General features: G+C 36.0%; 1 protein-coding gene across 4 annotated transcripts in view; it reads right to left on the reverse strand.

The window, feature by feature from the left end:
* The window catches only part of PTPRD (protein tyrosine phosphatase receptor type D), a 604004-nt gene extending 581390 nt beyond the window's left edge, over window positions 1-22614 (reverse strand). For all 4 annotated transcript variants that reach the window (XM_074197507.1, XM_074197506.1, XM_074197505.1 and 1 more), the window contains exon 1: window positions 22552-22614. The gene's annotated coding sequence lies outside the window, so the exon portion shown is untranslated. The remainder of the gene's footprint in view (window positions 1-22551) is intronic.
* Window positions 22615-23562: the final 948 nt, after the last annotated feature.

A 23562-nucleotide genomic window follows, 5' to 3' on the forward strand; every position in this document is an offset into this window, starting at 1 on the left:
GAGCTCCTGTACACTCACTCTCACACACATTCCCAACATTATTTCCCATATTAAATATAATGGACATCTCTTATCTATACTCAGGTCTATTTTGGTTTCAGTTTTTCTTTGTGTAGGTTTATGTTACATAAAGATAAAATATGGTGAAAGGCACTTTTTTGATAACTATTCAAGGCTTATACCACAAAATCACTGCTAACTTTACATCTTCCTATTGCACAGATCAGGTTCTTTCATTGATATGTTCCACAAACTTCATGGATTCCTTACTGCACTAAATAAGATTCAAATCTTTCCAATTAGCATTTGGTGTCTTCCATAATCTGTTGCCATACTATTTTCTTATCTTCTACTATTCCCCCTACTCCAACTCTATAAACTTTGGTCCAGGCAAAGTAGACTGATCTTTGTTCCTTAGTCTCCTCCAACTAAACAGAAAAATCAAACAAACAAAAAAACAAACACTCTAAGCTACAAGCCCCTCAATCTATCATTGCATATCTTTCCTCCATTTCACAATCAAACCCCCAGGAAAAAAAATAATAAAGTTGTTTGTACTCCTGGCTTCCAGTTTCTATCTTCACTCTCTTCTAGAGAAAGCAAGTGGTACAATGAACAGAGTGCTTGACCTAAAGACCAGAAGACCTAGGTTTAAATCTGGCCTCAGACACTTCTTAGCTGTGTTATCTTAAACATGTCTGTCAACTTATTTGCCTTAGATTCCTTAACTGTAAAATGGGGATAACAAAAACACTGACCTAAGAGGGTTGGGGTAAGGATCAAAAAGAGAAAATATAGATATAATAAAAATATTACTTAAAAGTTTATTGCATTCTTCTTTCTTATACCTTCCCCTCCCCTACTTTTTTCAACTCCTTGGAATAAAACTTTTGCCCTCATCATTCAACAAATACTACTCTCTCCAAAATCACCAATAATCTTCATTTTTATAAATCAAATGTCTTTTTCTCAGCACTCATCCTTCTTGATCTCTCTGCAGCATTTGCCATGATGGAACACATCTGTCCTTCTGAATATCCTCTCTTTCATGGGTTTTTGTGACCTTATGTTCTCATAATTCTCCTACCTCTCTGTTCTCTTTCTCATCTCCTTTGAAGGATTGTCATCCATTTCCCATCTCCTAAGAGTAAGTGTACTATAAAGTTCTGTCCCCACTATCAGTTATCTCATCAGTTCCCAATGGGTTTACCATCTACTAGTAAATGACCTCTAGTCCCATGGATAAAGTTCTAATTTTTGCAAGAGCTCAGGCCTACTTCACCATTCTATTGGACATTTCTAAGTGGAAGCCCCATATATACTTCAAACTCAACATTTCCAAAATGATTCCCCAAAAATCCTAGAGACCCAAGTTTGTAACTTTCAAATAATCTCTTTTCCAGAATTCAGTTGTCAAGAGACATGACTGACATATCTCCCTTACTGATCATATAGATTCCCCTGACATTATTCCTTACACCACTTCTTATGAATACGATGTAGCATTCCTGGGTCTACCCTAGAGCTCTCAGGTTGATGCTAGCTCTGCAACACCTTTCTTACAGATTCTACTTTCACTCATGCAGCAGTAATCAAGTAATCAATCAACAAAATATTTATTAAGCACTATTATATGCAAATTACTCTGCTAACTTCAGGGATACAAATAGAAAATCCAGTCCCTCCTCCATAAGAGTTCACATTCTAGTGAGGAAAGAATGCATATGGAAGGTTTCAGTTGGAAAGCTCTTTTGGTCTATAGAGTGTAATGATAGTAAAGCAAATGGGAAAACCTCTTTTCTAAAGTCAACTATACTCCTTTCTAATGTTGAACCATTTGAAAGTGCCAACTTTCTTTTCTGGGCTTTCAGTAGTTGTTGAAGTACCTGCAAGAGCAGTTGCCAGGCTGCATCTCCACAGGGGTCAAAGTCTTTTAATTGCAAATGCTTCTAATTGGATTCTCTGCCTCCAGTTTCTCTCCATTCCAATTCATCTTCCACTTAATAACCAAAAGGATATTCCTTTAGAATAGGTTTGACCATTCCCTGGGAAGAATTTATTCCTTACCTTGTCAATTCTGTGGCTTCCCTCAAAGTTCCACTAAAGTTCCACTTTCTACATCAAACCTTTCCTGATCTCCCAAACACCAGTCAGCAAGAAATTTACTTTGTATATAATGAAGTGGGGTGTGTATGTGTGTGTGTGTGTGTGTGTGTGTGTGTGTGTGTGTGTGTGTGTGTGTGCCCAGTGGAAAGGGCATTTGGCACATAAGAAAAGTTTGATTGACTGAATCCTCTACCTTCCTGTCTTTGTTATGCAGTTCCCTATTCCTGCAATGTTCTCTACTCCCCTTCCTCTTTTTTTCAGTCTCTTGAATTTCTGACCATTTTATACTCAACTCAATTTCAATCTCCTCCAGGAATATTTTCCTGATTCTTTTGGTTTCAAGCAACTTTTTTTTTCAGATCTCAGCAAGTATTATTTTGTATCTCCCTCCCTTTTTCTCTAGGACCTATAATTTCATCATAGAATTCCCTGGAATGGAAATTCCCTCCCAAAATGCAGAATAATTGAGGACACTAAAATATTAATTTCCTTTGTGTGCTCACAGAGGTATAACTTGAATCCAGGTCTTTCAGATTCCAAAGTTAACCCAACCCATATCACACCCTACTGCTTTATCAGATAACATTTTGCACTGAAATTTCATTTTATCTCCCTTTCATAATGTAATCTCCATTGTGGGGGGACCAAGACTATGCTTTAAATAATGTATATCTCTCCTCACATTATTGAATCATGTTTTCATAAAAGAGGTGCTTAATAAATATACATTCAATTGAAATGTTTTAGACAGCTAAATTCATGAAAGTGATTTATTACCTTCTGTAAATTTTTTATCTTTTTTGGAAATAAATGTTCTCTCAAGTATTATAGTTCATTATTGTATCTTCCATTCTGTATGAGTGTTGCAATACATTTCAGCATTCAGTTCCAAAGAGGAAATTGCATCTTCCTTTTCTATTTTCCACTATGTTGAGATCATACAGATACAATTAGAGAGATAACTTTGTTCAACAACCTTCTCTTTATATGATCAACTTCAACCTTAATGTATCCATGATATCATTGATATAGGTAATTCCTTTATTCTTACAGATCTCAACTCATCCATGCCTTTTCATACCATGTGATTCTCATCCATTTTCTCCTACAGGTTCTCCAGAAGAGACACCTAACATGCTACAGATCTTTCTCCAATTCTTTGTATATTTTGTGGATAGCAGTGCCAATATGTGGAATGTCCAAATATTTTCCCCTTGCTCTCAACACATGACTGACATATCTCCCTTACTGATCATATATTCCCCTAATGACATTATCCCTTACACCACTTCTTAGGAATATGACCCAGCATTCCTGGGTCTACCATAGAGCTCTCAGATGCACTTTGAATCACCCACAACTTTGTAATGTTCCAAGATGTGAAGTCATATAGCACTGCTTAGGGAGTATCTATGTTTATTTATTTTTTATACCCAGAAGCATCACATAATTTCTCAAATTCAGTCCAGACTTCTTCTTTTTAAGTTCTCAGCTCCAATGACTATTCATCTCCATGTCTATTCTAGCAGCACAGATTTAGAGATTAAAAGAACCTTAAAGACCTCTAGTCTGACCTCCATAATCTTATAGAAAAGGAAAATTAACCTTAGAGAAGTGACTTGCTTAGAATGAAAGAAATATTCAGTTTTCCAGGCAGGATTAAACCCAGATCTTTGTGACTCTAGGTGGTTCAGTGGAGGAAGCACTGACTTTAGAATCAGGAGTACAGAAGTTTGAATCCATCCTCAGACACTTGACACTAGCTGTGTGACCTTGGTTAAGTCACTTAATTATGATTGCCTCACTTCCAAGGTCATGTCTAGATGTCTTGATTCATATCTGACCAGATTCATATCTAGACCCAGATGACTCTTAAGGAGAAAGTGAGGCTGCTGACTTAGCACAGTACTCCCTAACTTAAAACCAATTTATGTGCTTGTCCTGGCATCAACTCCCTGATGTTGTGGTATCCTTTGAAAACGAAAAATGTACTTATGTTCAAACTAAATGAACAGCTAATCCAACTGCATTTGAATGTCTGGATAATCATAGTATTTATTCAGTTAATTTTTCCCCATATAGAGTGCTGAAAATTTTTTTTTTAAATGAATTGCACTGAATAGACACTAGCAAGTACCTTGATGCAAACAGCAACATATCATCTGTAGACAAGAACAGATGAAGGCTCTCATCATTAAGACTAGGCAGGACATTGCATCAATTCTCCTTTAATTTATTCACTCCGTAAAAAAAGGCTAACCTAATATTTCAAAAGGGAAAACTAAGTGGATGAAGAAGACATGCTAACCAGACAGTACCATAACTTCATGTCCATAGTAAAATTATCATATGTCATAAAGGGTTCACTAGGTTTCCAAACTTCCAAATATCCTATCAGAAACTGAAACAACTTCTAAAACAACTTGATTAGATATTTTGCATTCTGTCAGAGACATTATCAAATCAGAGATACAACATAAGTTTTAGTCCTTGACAAGATAAAACTATAAAACAATGTTTAAATGAGTTAAATGTCCCCTTAATGGAATCCTGTCATCATAGTTCTTTACTGTTAAAATATGGTCCATATCAGCATAAAAAGAGGAACAGTCTACCTGGACCTACCACAGAGCTCTCAAATGCACTTTGAGACACCCACAACTTTGGAAATACGAAGTCATATAGCACTGTAAGTAAGAGTGTAGAGTGAGAGCTTTTAAGGAAAGTCATTCCAGAATCTACTGCCTAGTTTGTTTCTAAATAGAATATTTTAAGAATTTGTGATATCCTAGAAGTGGATACTGTCGCCACTACCAAAGATCCTATCCGCTCTGGAACTCAATAGTCCTGGGTGTTTTATATGCCACCAAAAGAGACAAAGACTTCAATGAAAATAGAATTTGCTCTGAAATTACTGCAAAATACACATCTGATTTCTACACTTAACTTCTTTTCACTTTATACTATCTCACTTTTCTCTTTTCCTCTCTCTCTCTCTCTCTCTCTCTCTCTCTCTCTCTCTCTCTCTCTCTCTCTCTTTTTCTATCTATCTCACACTCACACAGAAATAGGAATGCAGAAAGTGGAAAAAGAGGTGGACATCCAAATAGGCATCCCAACTTTCACATTTCATTGTTGTGTCCTCATCTATAAAATAAAGATGATAATATTTATTTACCTACCTCACATATTTGTGGAGAGAAAAGCACTGTCTAGGCCTATTTGTTGTTATTATTTTAGCAATTTCCAATTCTCAGTGACCCCAAATGGAATTTTCTTGGAAAAGATACTGCAGTGCTTTGCTGTTTTATTCTCTATTTCATTTTTGGAAGAATTTAGGGTTTAGTCACTTACCCAAGTTCACAGAACTAGGTAACATCTGAGGATGCATTTGAACCCAAATTTTCCTGACTCCATGTTCAGCGCTCTATCCACTGTACTTAGCTGCTCATAGAGTGGTCCTACAGGTGTTCTCTTAATTTTTAGCTATCATTATTATTATAAATTTGAAATATGAACAAAGCTAACAGTTTCCTATTTTAAGACAAGGGAACCAATCTACATTTATAAAACAAAGTGACTGCCTCACAAGATAATTATTTGCTGCCATGAAAACATCATTCAAAATAAAAGGGTCTCCAATGTCTAAAAATCTATAACTTATATTTTGTTATATAGATGATACCTAATAGGGTCATAAAGAATAGGACCTGACTAAATCAACTAAACACAATTTATAATACATACTCTTTCTAATAAATTCAATAGATACAACCCATATAAGCAACAGCTCATGAGGGTGCCCTTCAATAACTATTGAGTCTTTACAGTCAATTCTGAAATGTCTTGAGAGCAACAGATCAAATTTATTCCTCTCCTTTTTCCTCAAAATGAACTTGAAGGCCAATATCCAATAGCAGTTTTCCTGACTTAATTCATCTTTAATACTATATTTAGTTTTTGCATATCACATACCCTTTCTCCTAAAAGACAATAAGTTTCTTTTTTTAATAAGTTTCTTAAAAGCAGGGACTATACCATTATTTTCTCTTTCAATTCTTATACATAGCACTAGTCATTGGAAAGAGCAGAAATATAATAAATATGAAGGAGATGGTATAAAATGAATTCAAAGGGGCAATATGAGTTCCCAAGACCAGACAGTTACTTGGTGGCAGAACTTGTAGAAAACTGGAATTGTTTCTTGATTTTCATTCAGTGGTTCCATTATGTTGCTTGGTATTTTCTCTATCAGTGCTTCCCTAAACAATCTACTCAATCCCCTTTCTGTCTGAAAAGTTAAAGAAAATTTAAAAAATAGAAAAAAAATCTTGATACAACTTCTGGTCAGCCATTCTAGTCCTTTCTTGTAGTCTACACCAGAATGGAGAGGCAATAAATATGTAATTCACTCTAAAGCCAACTATTTTCCCTATCAAGATAAAAACCTAATTATTTGTGTGTGCATGTGTGTGTATATACATGTAGTTATCATTTTGTCATTTCTACAAGTATGTGGTTTATATGTGTACAAATGGGTAAAATATATTTATGCATGCACATAAATATATGCATGCATATATTATACACATAGATATTCCAGAAACAGAACTTGCCCCTTCCCTCTTCTTCAGGTTTTAATGATAAAGAGGACAGGTCTCTTAATTTTTTTCTCTTGAACATTTCCTTTCTCTAAGAAGGAGCACTACCTTCCCATATTTTTTCTAAATTAATTTTCTCTCTTACTAGTTGACAAACTTAAAAAATAATAATCTTAGATGAGAGGACTTAGGGAGGAGTTAGAACCATTTACAAGTATCTCCCAAGTTGTCATCTCAGGAAATCTCAGCACTGCCAAAATATCAACCAGATCTAGTGGTTTAATACCAGACCCAATTAGAAATACAATTTCAAACTCAACTGCGTGGTACAGTGGAAACAGCAGCAGATGGGGAGTAAAGAAGTTACCATTTTAAACCTAGTTTTACTAGAAACTACCTGTGTGCCTTGCACAAGTTGACTAAATTACTGGATCTTCAATTTCCTCACAAGTAAAATGAAGTATTTAGGCTAGACCTTTTTTTCTCCTGAAGATCATTGTTTTAAAATACTAAGATTTTGCTATATATCTATGGATACATGCTCCGAAATTTTATCCACTAAAATCCTACTTTAATGTCTTCTTATATGATGAATATGGACCATGATCCTCAAGGAACAAAGGGAGCATTGGCAGACCCAAATAAGCTGAAAAGGTTTCCAGGATGTTCTTGTTCATACAGCTGTTTCTGCCGCCCAGAGATCAGTCTATGTTTGCAGGGACTCAGCAGGGGGGATATTTGGTCATGTGCAAAAGAATTGTTTTCCATCACAGCAACTTATGAAGACAATTTCATGAGAAATGATCTTTACTGGAGGAATTATCCACACTGAGGGATTCCTTGAAGCAAACAATAGACACACACACACACACACACACACACACACACACAAAGGCAAATGTGCACATTATATGTATATGCTTATAAATATAGATATGTAGCTACATATCTATAAATATATATATATACATATATATATATATATGTACACTTCCTGGAAGTATATGTTTGTGTATATATTTGGGGATACATATGTATATGCATAAATACATCAACATATAATTCAAGGGTGTACATATATATGTATATATACACATATATATATATATTTTTGTGCATGAAGATTCTAAAGTGTATAAATATCTATCAGTTTCATTGAGAATGGTAGGGACTATGTAAATCTCTGGGTCAGGAAATTAGGGAGAATTGGTAAAATGTGATATTTTTTTCTAACCTTGTACACTAAAGTATTCAGTTTGAATTCTAGTTGTAGCAATGAAAAGCACTTTGTTGTAGTATTTTATTTTTAAAGCCTGTTAAATATTAAAAAAAGATTTTGTTTCCAAATGCCTTTACAATTATATTTCCAAGTTGTTATTGATAGCATTATTATGCATGGTTGTGACCATACACTTTTATTTTTCTAAAGAGTTATTTATAAAGGACAGAATGGTTTTTGACAAATGAATAATCCTTGTTAGATGTCTGTCATTCTTAGAATAAATGGTTCATTTCATAGGAACTTAATTAGAAATAAAATTATGGGCTTTTATTTGATTTTTAAAAAACAATCACATTTTATTACTTTTATTTAATATATACTTTTTTAATATCAGCATCCATCACTAAGTGACTGATGATTAAAGAAATATTTGGATGTAGTCTCTGAAAACAGATGCTAAATTGTAAAAATTCTTTGAAATAAAACACACTGAAAATTTCACAAAATGCTGCACATTCTAAAAAGTTTCTGACTGAAATTAGCCATCTGTACAGTATAATTTGTCCTCTTTATCAAGTTTAGTTATTAAAGATAATGCAGCATATGATTTAATAATAGCCAAATCCTAGCTTAGAACCATATTATATGATAGATCACATAAAATGGCATGAGAGCAACTAACTGTGGGGTTTAACTGCCAAACCTGGATAAAAAATTAAACATTATAACTTTCTTCTATTATGATTCGTTATTTACTGGAACATTCAATGAATGCTATAGTCTGAGCAACTTTCCTTCCCGATGGGAAATTAACATGAGGATAGCTATCCAAAGAGTTTAGAAATCTCAGTCTGTGACCAAGGTTACAGAATATTATAATTTAATCAAATCAATCAATAAGCATTTATTAAGAACTTGTGCCAGGGACTCTGCTAGGAATTGGGGACAAAAGGCATAAATAAAACATCCCCAGCCCTTAAGTAATTTACATACTACAGGAATTTAAAACATACTAGAAATATGGAAATGATGAAATAGGAAACATGGTATTTGTTGGAAATGCATGCTTTACAAAGTCAATATTAAAATTAGGAACAAAAAAACTGAACAAAAATCCATACAGCACTCTCTCCTAGAGTTAGAAACTTTACCAGTAACACTGTCATTTTAATTGTTAATACATCAGGGACCCCCTTGAACATTTGGTGAAACTTATCGGTCCACTCATCAGAAGAATCCTCTTAAATGCATAAAATAAAATGAAAAAGATTACAATTGAAACCAATTATATTGAAATCGATAGTCAAGTTCACAGACACTCTTAAAGTCAATAGATCTCAAATTAAGAAACTTTGCTCTGCTGGCTTGGTTTTGTTCAAGAGGCAGTTTCTTAGCTATTAGTTTATTTCTTCACTTATTAGTTTATTTCTTCAATTATTTTTATTTCTTAATTTCACCATACCCTGGCAAATCAATTAGCCAGTCAAGACAAATTTAAAAAGTATTTCATCAATACTATGTGCTTAGCCAAGTGCTGCTGAATATATATATATATATATATATATATATATATATATATATATATATATATAATTAAGGTTTTTGCAAGGCAGACAGGGTTAAGTGGCTTGCCCAAGGCCACACAGCTAGGTAATTATTAAGTGTCTTATTTTATTATTTTATTATTATTTTATTATTAAGATTTGAACTCAGGTACTCCTGACTCCAGGGCTAGTGCTCTATACACTGCACCACCTCACCTCCCCCTAAATATATATACTTTTTTTAAAAAAAGAAAAAATAGTGGGAATTCCCTACCCTCAAGGAACTTACATTGTATGTTAAAACAACATGGAAAAACTGTGTGTGCATGTGTGCATATTCATATATGTGTATGAATAGACACATGTGTGTATTCATATATGTGTGTACCTGTATGCACACATTATAACATGGAGGTAACTGAGGGAAAGAACTAACATGAAGGAGGACCAAGAAAGAATTCTTAGAGAAGGTACAACGTTAATTGAGAACTAACAGGAGATAGGGAAGTCAAGAAGAATGACTCACTCGGGTGAGAATGGAGACAATTAAGGGACAGCCTGTGTGAAAATGCCCAGAGTTTTGGATCTTATATATCTGATCAATTAATCATCAAACATTTATTAAAGGATAACTATGAGCACCTCAATTTTGCAGATAAGGAAAATAAAGTCAAATGATTTGTCCAGAGTCACTGGGTTAAAAGAATCTGACATGGGCTAGGGACCTGAGTCACCTTGACTCTTTAAGACCAGGATCTATCCAAGATACCACACTGCCTTGATAAACACCAAAGCCAATTGACTCTGAAACTGTAGTTTTTAATATCTCATGGCAGAAAATATCAGGTTACTACCATACCAGTGGTTTAGTTGTAATGTTTCTAGAGTTATATCTTTAACCACACTAACCAGCATAGCACAACCATTCCCTCACCAGCTGGCACAGAACAAGACTGTGTCTTCATGCCACTCAGTGCTCCTATTCCTAACAAAGCAAGTACTGAATACTGCAGGCCTTACTGTGTTTAGTACAAGACTAAAGAAAATATCTATAATTCCACTTGAATAAGAGATATGAACATCCCCACTGGACAATTCCTACACTGCTTTGCTATGACTACTACTGTCCAAGAATTTGTGTTTTTTCTTTTCTTTCTTTTTTTTTTTTGGTGAGGCAATTGGGGTTAAGTGACTTGCCCAAGGTCACACACCTAGTCAGTGTCAAGTGACTGAGGTAGGATTTGAACTCAGGTCCTCCTGACTCCAAGGCCACTTGTCTACTCATTGGGCCACATAGCTGCCCCTCCTTTTTGTGAAGAATTGTAATTTTCAAAAAAAATGATAACTATTTCAGTAGAATTTGTTTCCTTTATAATCCCATAATTTTTAAAAAAACTTTAAAATCATTCTGAGTAGGGGTCTGAGTACTTCAACAGAATGTCAAAGGGAACCATGAAACAAACAAACAAAAAAACATTAAGAAACCCTGGATTGGGGGAAGCTGGGTGGCTCAATGGATAGAACACTGGCCCTGGACTCAGGAGGACCTGAGTTCAAGTCCAGCCTCAGACATTTAATAATCACCTAGCTGTGTGACCTTGGGTAAGCCACTTAACCCCATTGCCTTAAATATATTTTTTAAAAAAGAAGCTCTGGATTAAAAGATCTCTAAGTTTCCTTCCTACTCTAAAATTCTATAAATCAATAATCAATAATCTAAAATTACCTCACTGTTCAGGGTTCATATAACCATCCCATTGACTGAGACTCTCCAAAATATGCTCACCATCATTTTATTAATAAAATACCCTCTAATTCTCTGACTGACCTCATCAATAGCAGCTATTTGAAACATTCTTAAAACAATAAAGCATTCACAAAATAAGAAATTAAATTCATTTTGCACATTTAAAATAATTTCATACTTTAACTTAATGAGAAATAGAATCTAACTCATAAATTAAAAAAAAAACAAATCTCAGTCTTAGATACAACCTAAAGTTCTAATTTCCTTCAGGTAAAAATAAAAGTCTTCATCCATACCTTCATAAACAATTCAAATGTATATGGCAAACAGTTTCACATTTGGCTATTGGATCTGCGTAATAACATTTCTTGAAATAATTATTAACTGATTAGCTCATGAGCAACCCTACCAAAGAGCATATTTTTCATGGTTGCTTGTTTTACATATTGAATGAAAATAAAGACAATGACAATAAACACCTCATTTCTGTAGATTATTAAAATGTGCATAAGTGCTTCCTCCAAAATACCCTTGTGATAAAGTGGTACAATTGTTAGTATTCCCACATCAGCGATGAACAAACTGAGGTTCAAACTGGCTAAAAATTTTGCTACTGCCACACAGTAAATTTAGGGAATTATCCAAATTAAAAGTAGAAGGGACTTCAGAGATCAAGGCATCATTTTATAGGTGAGGAAACTAGAAGCCAAAAAGATTGAGACATACATTTAAGACATATATAACCAGTGCTCATTCCACTGTTTCTGTAGGTTAGGAGTTTATAGGCCAAGACCAATGTAATGATTTAAGAAATCAGACATAGTGTTAAAAGCATCATAAAGAATCCCATAGAATGTGCATTTGTCTGAAGAGATATCTCAGAAACACTAAAAGAAAAACAACACCTACTTTTAAGGTAAAAATGCCATCATTTTTTTTTCTGAATTAATATTATATTATGCAGTTATCTCTGATAAAAATCTTCAGGGTTCCTTATGTCAAGTACAAAATAATTTTCCAAGTCATCAAACAAACCTAGCAACATGTACTTTGCTATTTGTAAAGCTGTGATTAATCAGAAATACACCACTGATGCATATGATAGCTTGAGAAAAAAATACCACATTCTTTTAAAATAGGTTAAAATGAAAAACTAATCAAATTATCCATATGTTATTGATTATGAAATTAATTGGGAAATGAAAACATGTAGTACTTGAAATGTCTTACTTTAATTGATGCAAGTTTTTCAAGTAAAATTATGTAGGCAAGCTGCCAACAAATAGAATGCATATCAGTCACTTGGCATAATGCCATTGCTTTGATGGACTGCTGCTCTTCAGATATCCCTGCTGGATATATATTCCTCTTTATCAAAATGCTTCTGATTCCTTACCTGTTGGGCACCTGTGAAACAGTCTGCCTGAGATTTCAGAGACTTTTCTATATAAAGGCATTTGCATTTAACAACCTTAACTCTCATAGTTACAGGACAACTCAAGTTCTGGGTAAAGGAAGATAGTGGACTTTTAGAGCTGGAAGGAAACTTGAGAGTTCATCTGGGCCAATTTTCTAATAGCAGTAACCTGATTTTCTAATCTACTGTTACAAGCAAAGATATGAATACCAGAAATTTGAGGAAAAAATTGACATTTAAGTATTCCATTTAATAACCTTTGACCTCTGCACCTGTTTCTGAAGGACATGTGAGCCTTTGGGTTAGAAGAAGTACCACACTATTTCTAATTCTTGTTTGCTGTCCTCAAATCTTTCTTCACTCCAATTCACTATCAGAAGGCAAACTGATCTTCCTCAAGTGTCACCTTTTCACCACCACCCTTCCCCAATTTATGTAACTATTGGCTCCAATTGATATCAAATATAAAAAAAAATCTTGTTTGACTTTTAAGGCCCATCATAACCTGATCCCTTCCTACATTTTTGTCTTCTTACACCTTACTTACTCTTACTCTTCCACACAAATTGATTAATTAAGATCAATCTCCTTATGTTGTTTACACAAAACATGCCATCTCCTAACTGAGCATTTTCATCGACTGTTCCCCCATGCCTGTAATTATCTTAAGTCTCATCTCCATCCCTTGACTGTCCTGGCTTCCTATAAGACCCAGTTAAAAGTCCTACCCTCTAGATAAGAGCCTTTTACAATCCCCTTTAAAGTTAGAACTTTCTCTCTGTGATAACTTCCCTCCTGTATGTATTCCATTTGTACATAGTTGTTTGAACATTATAGGAGCTGTTTTTTTCTTTCTACTTTTTTATTCCATAGCCTCTCCTCCTCCCCCTTAACACAAACTATGTGCTAGACATTGTGCTAAAATCTTTATAAATATTAACTCATTGATCCTCATAATAACCCCCTGAGATAATTATAATTAAGGTAACTGAGATAGGTAGATAAAGAAAGATTAAGTGGCTTTCTCAGGGTCATATGGTCACTAAATATGTTTGACATCATATTAGAACTCATGTTTTTCTGACTCTAGACCCAGAGCTCTAGCCACCATACCACCTAGCTAAATGCTCATTGATTTGATTTGTTGCCTTGTGTCCCTGCTTCTCCTTTTATCATTATCCTATAATCTGCTTCCCAAATGATGACCACTGTAAAGTATTTGAGTTTTTCTTAGGAGGCACTGTGCCCTTCTGGGCTCTGGCTTCTGTTTCATCTATAAAGATGTTTGACTGTGACCTGAAACTGTCAATAAAATCTGCTGCATAGGAAGCTGGTATATCTGGAGTACTGAGCTAGACTTTGGAGTCTTCATCCCTTGAGATAGTTAAGAAAAAATTAGGAAACTATTTGTTCTGAGTATTTTGGTTTTTCTTTTGCCTGACCTAAAGGCAGGAGGCTGGCCCAGATCCTCTCAGCAGGTCACTTCCAACTCTAGCCCATGGTCAAAAACACAGCACCAGAATTAGATCCGAAGCATCATATCAGCAGGTATAGTTTATTGAATTGTTACCGGGGAAAATACATTTTTAAGTATCATGTTTGCAAATTCCAAAAAAATGAGGGGATAATGACCTTTTCCTATTACTTTTTTCCTTATGATCATCAGAGAAATACCAGAATTGAATACTTGTTGTACATTCAGTACATTCATATTTTTCCAGATGCACCTAAAGCATAGGTCAAAGATGGTATGGAAAAAAAGGCATTTATATATATGAACTATAATTTATTGGAGGTCCTTCTATGATTTCCCATACCTCCCCCAAAACCATGTACCCCCCCATGCCTGTCTATATGTTAATCATTTCTAGCCTGAGTCAAAAAGTAATTAAAGAGTCAATTTGGGTGGCAAAGAAATTTAATATTTTAGGATCATCCAAATAAATGATCTTTTATTTATTTTCTTCCATTAAGTCAAATATTTTAGAAAGATTCACTAAATTGCAACATTGGTGTTAGCTTCAGCTTCTCATTCTTCCTCACTTTATATCTCTGTTCACTTCTAAAATCTTGCTTTGTCTAAGTCTAATTACATTTCTCACTTAAATGGACTTTTCTTTCCTTATTAGACTACCATGCTAGTTCAGGTCCTCAGCACCTTTCCTTTGAATTAACTGCAACAGTTTCCTATATGGTCTCCCTTGTTTCAAGTCTTTCCCTTCTCTAATCCATCTTTCTTAAAACTCTCAAAGTTGATTTTCCTAAAGCACAGGTTTGACCAAGTCACCTCTCCATTCACTAAACTCCAGGGTCCCTATTACCTCTGGAATCAAATAAAAATCCCTCTAATTCCTCACAGTTGAAGCTCTTTATAAACCAAGTCTTTGCTCCCTTCTCAGTCTTCTTATTCATTGTTTTGAAGTTCAACCTCTACGGCCTACTCCTCCTCTTTACATTCTCCCATCTGCATACCTTTACATTGGTATTCTCTCATGCCTATAACACTCTTATTCCTCACCTCCACTTTCAAGCAACCCTGGAATCCTTCAGGATGAAGCACAAGCACCAGCTTCTTCAACCTGATACCTTTTCTGGACCTACTGCCAGTCCTTTCCCTTCCAAGGTCACCATGTTTCTGATTTGAAAGCTTTTTGTATATGTGTTTATGAAGTACTCTTCCTATAAGAATGTAATCTTCTTGAGAGCAGGCAATGGTCTTTTTTTTTTTTTTGCTATTTTCCTCATATCACCAATCCTAAGCACAAAACTTAGATTATATGAGGCAGCTAATAAATACTTATTGATTTCTTGCCTCATCAATATGAATTTATAGAAATCATTCCTCATCTAAGTTTTTAAAATATAAATTAGTATTTCAATATGCTAATAAAGTATGCCATATTTGTATTAAAAAAGAATAATATATACTCATTTATTTGAGGGTGAAGGGGATGAGGAGATGATAATCTATTTTAAACTTTTAAAACAAATGTTTTTGACCTATACTGGAACATTATCTCAGTACTCTTATGTGTCCAGTCTCATTTTTTTCCCTTTGAAATTATATGGGTTGATCTTACATAGAGACAGAAGGCAGTAAATTCCTATCCTCCATCAGTACTGTTGACCTCAGAGCAAACCTCACAACTGGCTCCAGGCATCCAACATCCATCATTGCTTTTGAAACCTAATCTTTCAGGGAAAGACAGCTGCATTGGGCAACGTGCTAAGCAGCTTTCTAAGATACACTGTGATTCCCCTCTCTACTTACCCCCCCTCAAAAAAAAGTCTTACTTTTAGTTCTAGGTTTTACTTGACTGCTTTCCTCAAAACTTTTCACCAAATTTCAGATCAGCATCAGATATAATCTACATTGTAATGATATTGGATTTTCCCCCAGAATATAATACATTTTCATATTCCATATTAGAAAATAAGTTCTAATCTATGTTTTGAATATATACTTTTAAGAAAAGTACTGTTAACGATGATCACATTGTTCAGTGGAAGAGGGTAAAACTGAGCAAATTATTCTTGTTGCAGTAATTTCTACATTTAAACAAATATATCTAAATAGGTAATAATAAAAATCTACTTTAATCATTTTAATAGGCAAAAGACAGATGATATGGAGATAAAAAAATCCATATCAAATGGGTTTTCATTTTCAAGCAGCTCAGTTAAAATTATTCTAGGACCAGGCAATTACATATTTTAGAAAAGGCATAGTTTCTACTCTTAGAAGACTTTAAAAAATTTAATTTGAAAGGAAAAACAGATAAACATAGAATCCATGTAAATGTGTAAAAATCATAATTGATTTTCAATAGCTGATTCAGGAGGCCTATCTGTGTACACTGAAGGATTTGTTAAAGGCTAGAGTTAGGAGAGGAAAGCTTCAAGGAGATGGTAGAACTTAGGGATAGAGTTAGAGGGAATCCACTACAAGGAAAAGACAGATATAAAATGGAGGGTATGGGAAATGTTATTTCATGTATTTGCAAATCTTTGTGTAAACCACGATATGCAATATCAGCCTGAGAGAAGAAGGCACCTCAGTAGGTACTTTATGAATATTTATGAAATTATACCACTGTATTGATATCTGTATTTCTCAAAATTTTTAAAAGGTTATCTAGGATCCTGTGGACCTCAGACTTGTAGATCAATGAGTTACAACTTAAGTTATAGCTTAACAACAGTTAAAAAAGAGAATAAGGAATTTCTAAATTCAATCAACTTTATGAAACAGGCAAGTTACTGTGTTCAAACTCACTAAACAACTGTATTACAAAGGTCACAAAGCTTCTGACACTGTAATCAGAATGTCAAAGAAAAAGCAGAATGTAAGGTGTATTTCCAGTCAATGAATTCAAACAACTAATAGCAAAAGCCCAGCTTCAGATTGAAGCCCACAAAATGGGATGGTGCCAAATAGGGAGACTGAATTCCAAAGCAAAAGAGTAAACTTTTGGAATAGGAAACCTTTGGAAAGGAAAACAAGGCTTGTTGCAGTTGTGGGACAAATCCCACTGTATTCTCATTTCAATCTGTGTACCTAGATCAGGGATGGAGTTACCGGATCTGGTTTATCCAACTGTCATCCTTTTGAGAGTGCATCAATAAGTGGTCTTTAAAAATGAGAATAAAGGAAAATCATTTTGTCAAAACAGTTGTGAATCAAAGATTTCCTCCTGTGTTCCTTCTAGGCCATGAGGTCCAAGAGGTAGAGTGTGAATAGCAACTTAGTGGTCCTATTAATTAGCATTCTTCTGAGTCCTAAATTTCTGCATGTTGATCACTCTCAAATATTTATATTTTTAACTTTATAAAAATTCCAAAATAATTTTCCAAAAGAAAAAAATCTAATCACTTTGGAGCAGGGTGGAAGGAGAAAGCACATATGTTAATCAAGATAGGTAGCAATGCAATTATAATGACATGAAATATTATACCCTGAACTATGGTAGACATTTAGAACATATTATTTACCCTACAAAAACAAAGGAAACTAAAAGAAAAAAAATGATAAGACCAAAGAATATTGCAATCTTATATATACAAACTATATGGCAAATAGGTATTTATTCAATAAGAAACCAGCAAATTGAGTCATCTGATGTAATGCAATATTCTTTGTTGAAACTATTCTAGTTCATCAATGGAATGTTCTTGCACCACTTTTTTTAAGGATGCTATTATTTAAATTCTATTAATGCTGAAGTCTTAATGCATTTACTATTTAATATCACTAAAGTTGTGATTTTTTTAACACAAGGAAAATATATTTGATTCTATTTGTGATAAGAATAAGTAAAAAGAAAATTAAAAACCTCAACTGTAGACAAATGAAAGAAAATTTAATTTAAAAAGGAACACTTCCTGAAACTCAGATTGTTCAACCCACCCTATTGATAAATTAATACTGTGTTAAAATCCGCAAGACTAAAATTTGCATATTTTAATTGCAAAAAAAACCCCGCAAAGCAGGCTTATGTTTTCAAACCAATCAGTATTTAGAAGCAAATGAGATTATGTGTAAGGAAACTGAATTGCTAAATGAACCTCTCCTGATAGATGTACCCTAGTTCAAGGAATGTACAGAAACTTAAACAGGTGACTCTGGGTGAGTAAGGGTGGAATTTTCAAGCAAACCATTTCTAAGCAATACTTTTCTACATCATCAGATCTTCTTAGTAGAAATGCTGTAGAAGATCCTTCAATCAGGCAAATCCCATAGAAAAGGTAATACTTCTCCTTTATTCCAATCTGGACAATCATTGATAATATATGAAGAAATATTTTAAATGCCGAATTTGCTCCAGGCTTCTGAATTGTACACTTAATAGGGTGCTTCCTCAAAAGTCCTTTTCCAAACAATTCAAACTCCATTAGAATTAAATATATAAGTAAACACCTTCATAAACAGATGATAAATTTGTCATATGCCTAGCAAAAGGGGGAAAATAATGCTAGCTCTTCTTTTCTAAAATGCCTACCCAATAAAGGACTCTAAAATACCATGAAATTCAGGAAACTATTTTCTTCCAATTTAGTACTACATATTTCTTTGAATCAGGGTGTTTTTCTAGTACAATTCCTGAAAACATATTTTAGGGATTAAATAGATTATTGCAATAAACATTCATCATTTCTTTGGTTTTTCAAAACCCCTGAAACTTAAACAGGTGCCAATGAATGAAGATTACTTAGAGTTTTCAAAACTCTAAAATTTTCTAAGTACTATTCTTTTAAAAATCATAGACTTTCCCTGGTAAAGAAAATGGTGCAGGTATGAAATATGTTTCAAAACAAGAGACAGCACATTTCAACTCTGACCACCCACAACTACACTATGTGCTGTGACAAAAGTCAGATGTTTTTAGTCATACATCCCACTGGAAATGATGTGTCCCGAAATTACATTTTCCATCTGTATGACCTTAGTGATTTCTGATTTATTCTCAGAATTCCTTCTAAAATAGAATTGTCTAATGACTTGATAAATCAGCTTCTTTCCGAAGGAAATCCAATATGTAAATTCCTCAACTACACTCTTTTATAAATGACCCTCCTTGTCAGTTTGAAAAACTGAAAATCAACAAAGGAATAGTGTAAGTATACTTGACCTAATTGCCTAATGTCTATCAAGATCACCATGGTTGGTTGATTTTAAATTTGTGAAACTGACACTCAAAAATGCATGGTACATCTTCCCTCTAGGTCCCATAAGTGCTGACTGAACTTCACTCATAGTCTCAAAGTCTCCACACTTGCAAACTTACAGAGTACTTGTAAGGTTAGTTTAAATACAGCATCCATCTCTGTCTGTATCTTCTTTAAAGTAATTCTGTTTTCATTTATCTTTAACCTTATACTTGCATTATGCAAAAGGCATTACTACCAGCTTAATCAAGAAAGCATGTGTTACAAATCTTCCTATTTTGCTTAAAGATGTGATTCCTGAGAAACTATATGAATTTGCACAAAAATATCCATCCCTTTCCATATCCTTTCCTCCTAGGAAAACTGTAGTTAAACATTCCTAATACACACATACATACATGTATGTATGTAATCACTAAAAAAAAAACCTGGCAATCACTTTCATAAAGCTAAAGAATTATAAGAGTAACAAGAAGGTAAATAACTTTTTTTTGGATTGCCTACTTGAATTTTTAAAATGTTCTAATGACATTTAATAGTGTCTACTGTATAAGAACAGTTATACAGGCCCCTAGTGGTTCAGCAAACATAACAGCAGATGAAGGGGGATCCCTACTCTCAGCTCTCGTTTCTAACATGTTTCCGACTTTAAATGCATAGCAACCTTGAAAGTCAAATTTCAATTACTCTCTATATTTAACACTTTCTGTAGTTTTCTCCCTCACAGTTGTTTTTCATGTTCAATTAAGTTCAATAAGCATTTCATTATTTCATATTCACATTTGTGGCACAGATCTAACTCGAATTTGGATTATGTAACAGATACAATGGTTTTAATTCACAAACTTCTTTTTTATAATTAAAAAAGTAAAATACTAATTATAACATGTAAAAATATAAATATAATAAATCTCAATGAAAAGCTATGTACTCTTTTCCTCTTAAAATACCATTCCTAACATCTCAGAATAGGAAACACACTACCATGAATGTCTTAGAGCCTCTTAAGGCAAACTATCTTAGACTTAGTGCATGCTTTCAACATTTAATGTCCATAGATTCAAACATAATAATCACTTCTTGGGGGAAAGAAACATAAATTTCTTTCTCACATGAGCAAAGTAATAAAACTAATATTAGAATGCAAACTCTTCTAAAAAGTCTCCAATCAATAACACCCCTCAATCTGCCACCCCCCCTTGCTTTCTCTCCTTCACAAAAGAAAAAAATCCATGCCAGCACATTTACAGCTTTTAGCATTTTTTTTTTTACTGGACACAATTTGACAGCTTTATGAAACTGACCAGCTTGTCAATTTCACACCTAGAAAATACAGTAATGGCTGATCTTAGGAGGGTGAATTCAAGAAATGTCAAAGGATTGCTAGCTACATGGAGAAGAAAAGTGTATATAATTATTGGATGGAGGAGAGACAGAATTACAGTTGCTTGGTTTAGAATAGAGTCTGTGAGAAATAAAAAAAAACCTGACAGTACACTGAGATCTTTGATCTATTTCTGTTAATTTAGTAAAATCGTGTCTGTCTGTAACGTACATCAGATTTTATTTACAAAAAAAAAAAGAATGCTAAGCATTGTATTATCTATCACAGGAACCAATCTTTCTCTTCAAACTAGTATTCTGCCTAAAGATAGGCTATTTTAAAGTCCTAGCGACACCTGGTTTCACTAAAGTTGTGTGGTGGGTGTGTACACAAGGAATTGGAGATAGAACAAGGTCAGAAGTATCAGTGTACTGCCACAACTTTCCATATAATCACCAAGGCACACAGGGGTGATAAATGCAGAATAAATTTAAAGGGATTTAACCATTTTCACAGAACAAATCTATGGCAAAAGTCCTGTGGCAAAAGTGGGAGCAGAAATTGAAAGAATTCCCCCAAATGAATTTACCCTTGGTTAGTTCTGTATTGTCAGTAGACTTCTGGGCATATTACAAACCAAACAAAACCAAACAAAACTTTTAACAGGAAAGATAAGGCAAGGGAAATACCTTATATATACCCTGTTAAGTAACAATGGAATCTTGCCATGCCCAAGAGAAATTAGAAGGGCAGAAAAATCACAACAATGTTCAAAAGAAACAGCCAAGCAATTTAGAAATTCCAGTACTAAGAGGTGTGAGGAGGGGGAAAAAAGATATAAAGGATGATAGTCTCTGGCTTTAGAGATCATTTCTGATGTTTGGAATCCTAGAGAACTTGATAGATGAAAACCAGACTCACACCTCTTTTTCAAAGAAATATCATTTAGGGTAAGAAAAAAGCCTTTGCCATTAGTGTCATAAAAGAATAAAGGCGATCTAAAGAGAGACAAAGCAACTTTTCTTATATGTATAAAACCACTACAATAACCCCCTAGGAAGGCATGGAATTTTGCTGATTTGGTGAGTTTTTTCCACTTTCTTTACAACTCAGACTCCTAAGACATTCATTCTGCACCTCTGATGTATACACTTTATCATGACTGTGTGTGTGTGTGTGTGTGTTTATGTGTGTTTGTGTGTTCGTGTACAACCAACCAATTCCTGTACGAGGACAACGATCTTGGATTCCAGTGTGGTTAAGGTCTCCACAACAACCCCCTCCCCTCCTCCATGGCAGCCGCTTTGACTTTGATTCCTGCTATTTCTCCTTCTCCCCACTAGTTCAGAGAAAAGAAAGAATCGCCCCCTCACAATAACCAGCCCTCCTTCAAACATAATCACCATTGACTTTTTTAAACACACGGTTGCAGAATGTCGGGGAGGTGGGGAGGAGGAGAGAGATTTGTACCCCCCCTCCCCTCCCCAGTCCCAACCTGAGTGAGGGGCGAACACCCATACCCTCACACACATATACATACAATCGCTCTCTCTCTCTCTCTCTCTCTCTCTCTCTCTCTCTCTCTCTCTCTCTCTCTCATTTAAACACACACAGACACACACACAGTAACACACTAACACACTTCACTCTCATTCTCCTAAAGCTACAGACACCTAAGCGGGGCAGCGGCAGCGTGCAGGGGAGCATCTGGCCCAGCTGAGCCAACTGTGCGCTCGCTCCGGTGCCAGTGCCGGAGTGCCAGGCGCCCTTCACACACACCGCTCCGGAGGTGCAAGCAGGGGCAGCCTGGGCAGCGGACGGCCGCCCGGAGCCGGGCGGCGGGGGGAAGCCAGAAGTAGCCAGAAAGAAGGGTCGGCCGTGGGGAGGGGAGGCAGGAGGGGGAAGGGGCAGCCGCGGGAATTACCTGGTCATGTTTGCTCCCCAGTCACCGCCACGGCGGCGGCGGCGGCGGCGGCGGCGGCAGCTGTGCCACCGCCGAGGCTCCCCCTCCTCTCTGTCCTCCTTGGCCGCTGCCGCCGCCGCCTCCTCTCGGCTCCCTCTTCCTCCTCCCGCCGCTGTCTCCCGGCGGCCAATTTAATCCAGTCCGGCCACAGCAGCGGGAGCCCCGGTGCGAGCCGCCGGCCGGCCCTCGTGCGGCGCTGCCGGTCCAGAGCCGGGAAGTGTGAGAGAGTCAGAGAGTGAGTCCAAAAAACCGAAATCCGGCATCCAAAGGAGCGCGTCCCCCCGCCCTCCCTCCACCCCTGCCCCCTTTTTCCTCCTCCTCCTCCTCCTCCTCTTCCTCCTCCTCCTCCTCTTCCCGGGCCGTCCTCCCTCTCCTCTGGAGCCCGCTCCTGCCGCGGCGGTTTCTCCTCCTCCTCCTCCTGCTCCCTCTTCTCCGCCGCCGCCGCCGCCGAAGCTGCTGCTCCTGCTCCTGCTGCTGCTCCAGCTGCTGTTTCTCCTCCCGCTCCGGGGTGCTCTGCTCCTCCCGGCTGTGGGGTCCTGCTCCGCTTCGCCTCTCCTCCCTCCGCCTCCTCCTCCTCTGCTTTCCTTCTTTCTTGTTCTTCTTCCTCTTTACTAGAGTCTGCCTAGAAATAGCAACTCCGTGGGTCCCCCCCCGAGCTCCCCTCCCTGCCTCTTCCTCTCTCCCCCCAAAGTGCGGTGCAAACAAAAGGGGGGGAGAAAATTTCACAGATGGGGAGGGCAGGATGGGGTAGGTGGGGAAAAAGGGGGGGGAGAGGGATGCCAAGGAAGAATCGAATCAAAGCCCGATGCTAGGGTGGGCTAGCAGAATCAGTTCTATTTGTAGAAAGAATTAGAGGAGGGGAAGCCAAAAAAAAAAAAGAAGAAGAAGAAAGTGACCGGAGATGCTTCTTTGTTTGCTAGTTTGTCTGATCTTAAAATCCTCTTAACGTGGCACATATCCTATGGGATCCTG

This window comes from Macrotis lagotis, chromosome 8, assembly GCF_037893015.1.
Source record: "Macrotis lagotis isolate mMagLag1 chromosome 8, bilby.v1.9.chrom.fasta, whole genome shotgun sequence".
NCBI lineage: Eukaryota > Metazoa > Chordata > Mammalia > Peramelemorphia > Peramelidae > Macrotis > Macrotis lagotis.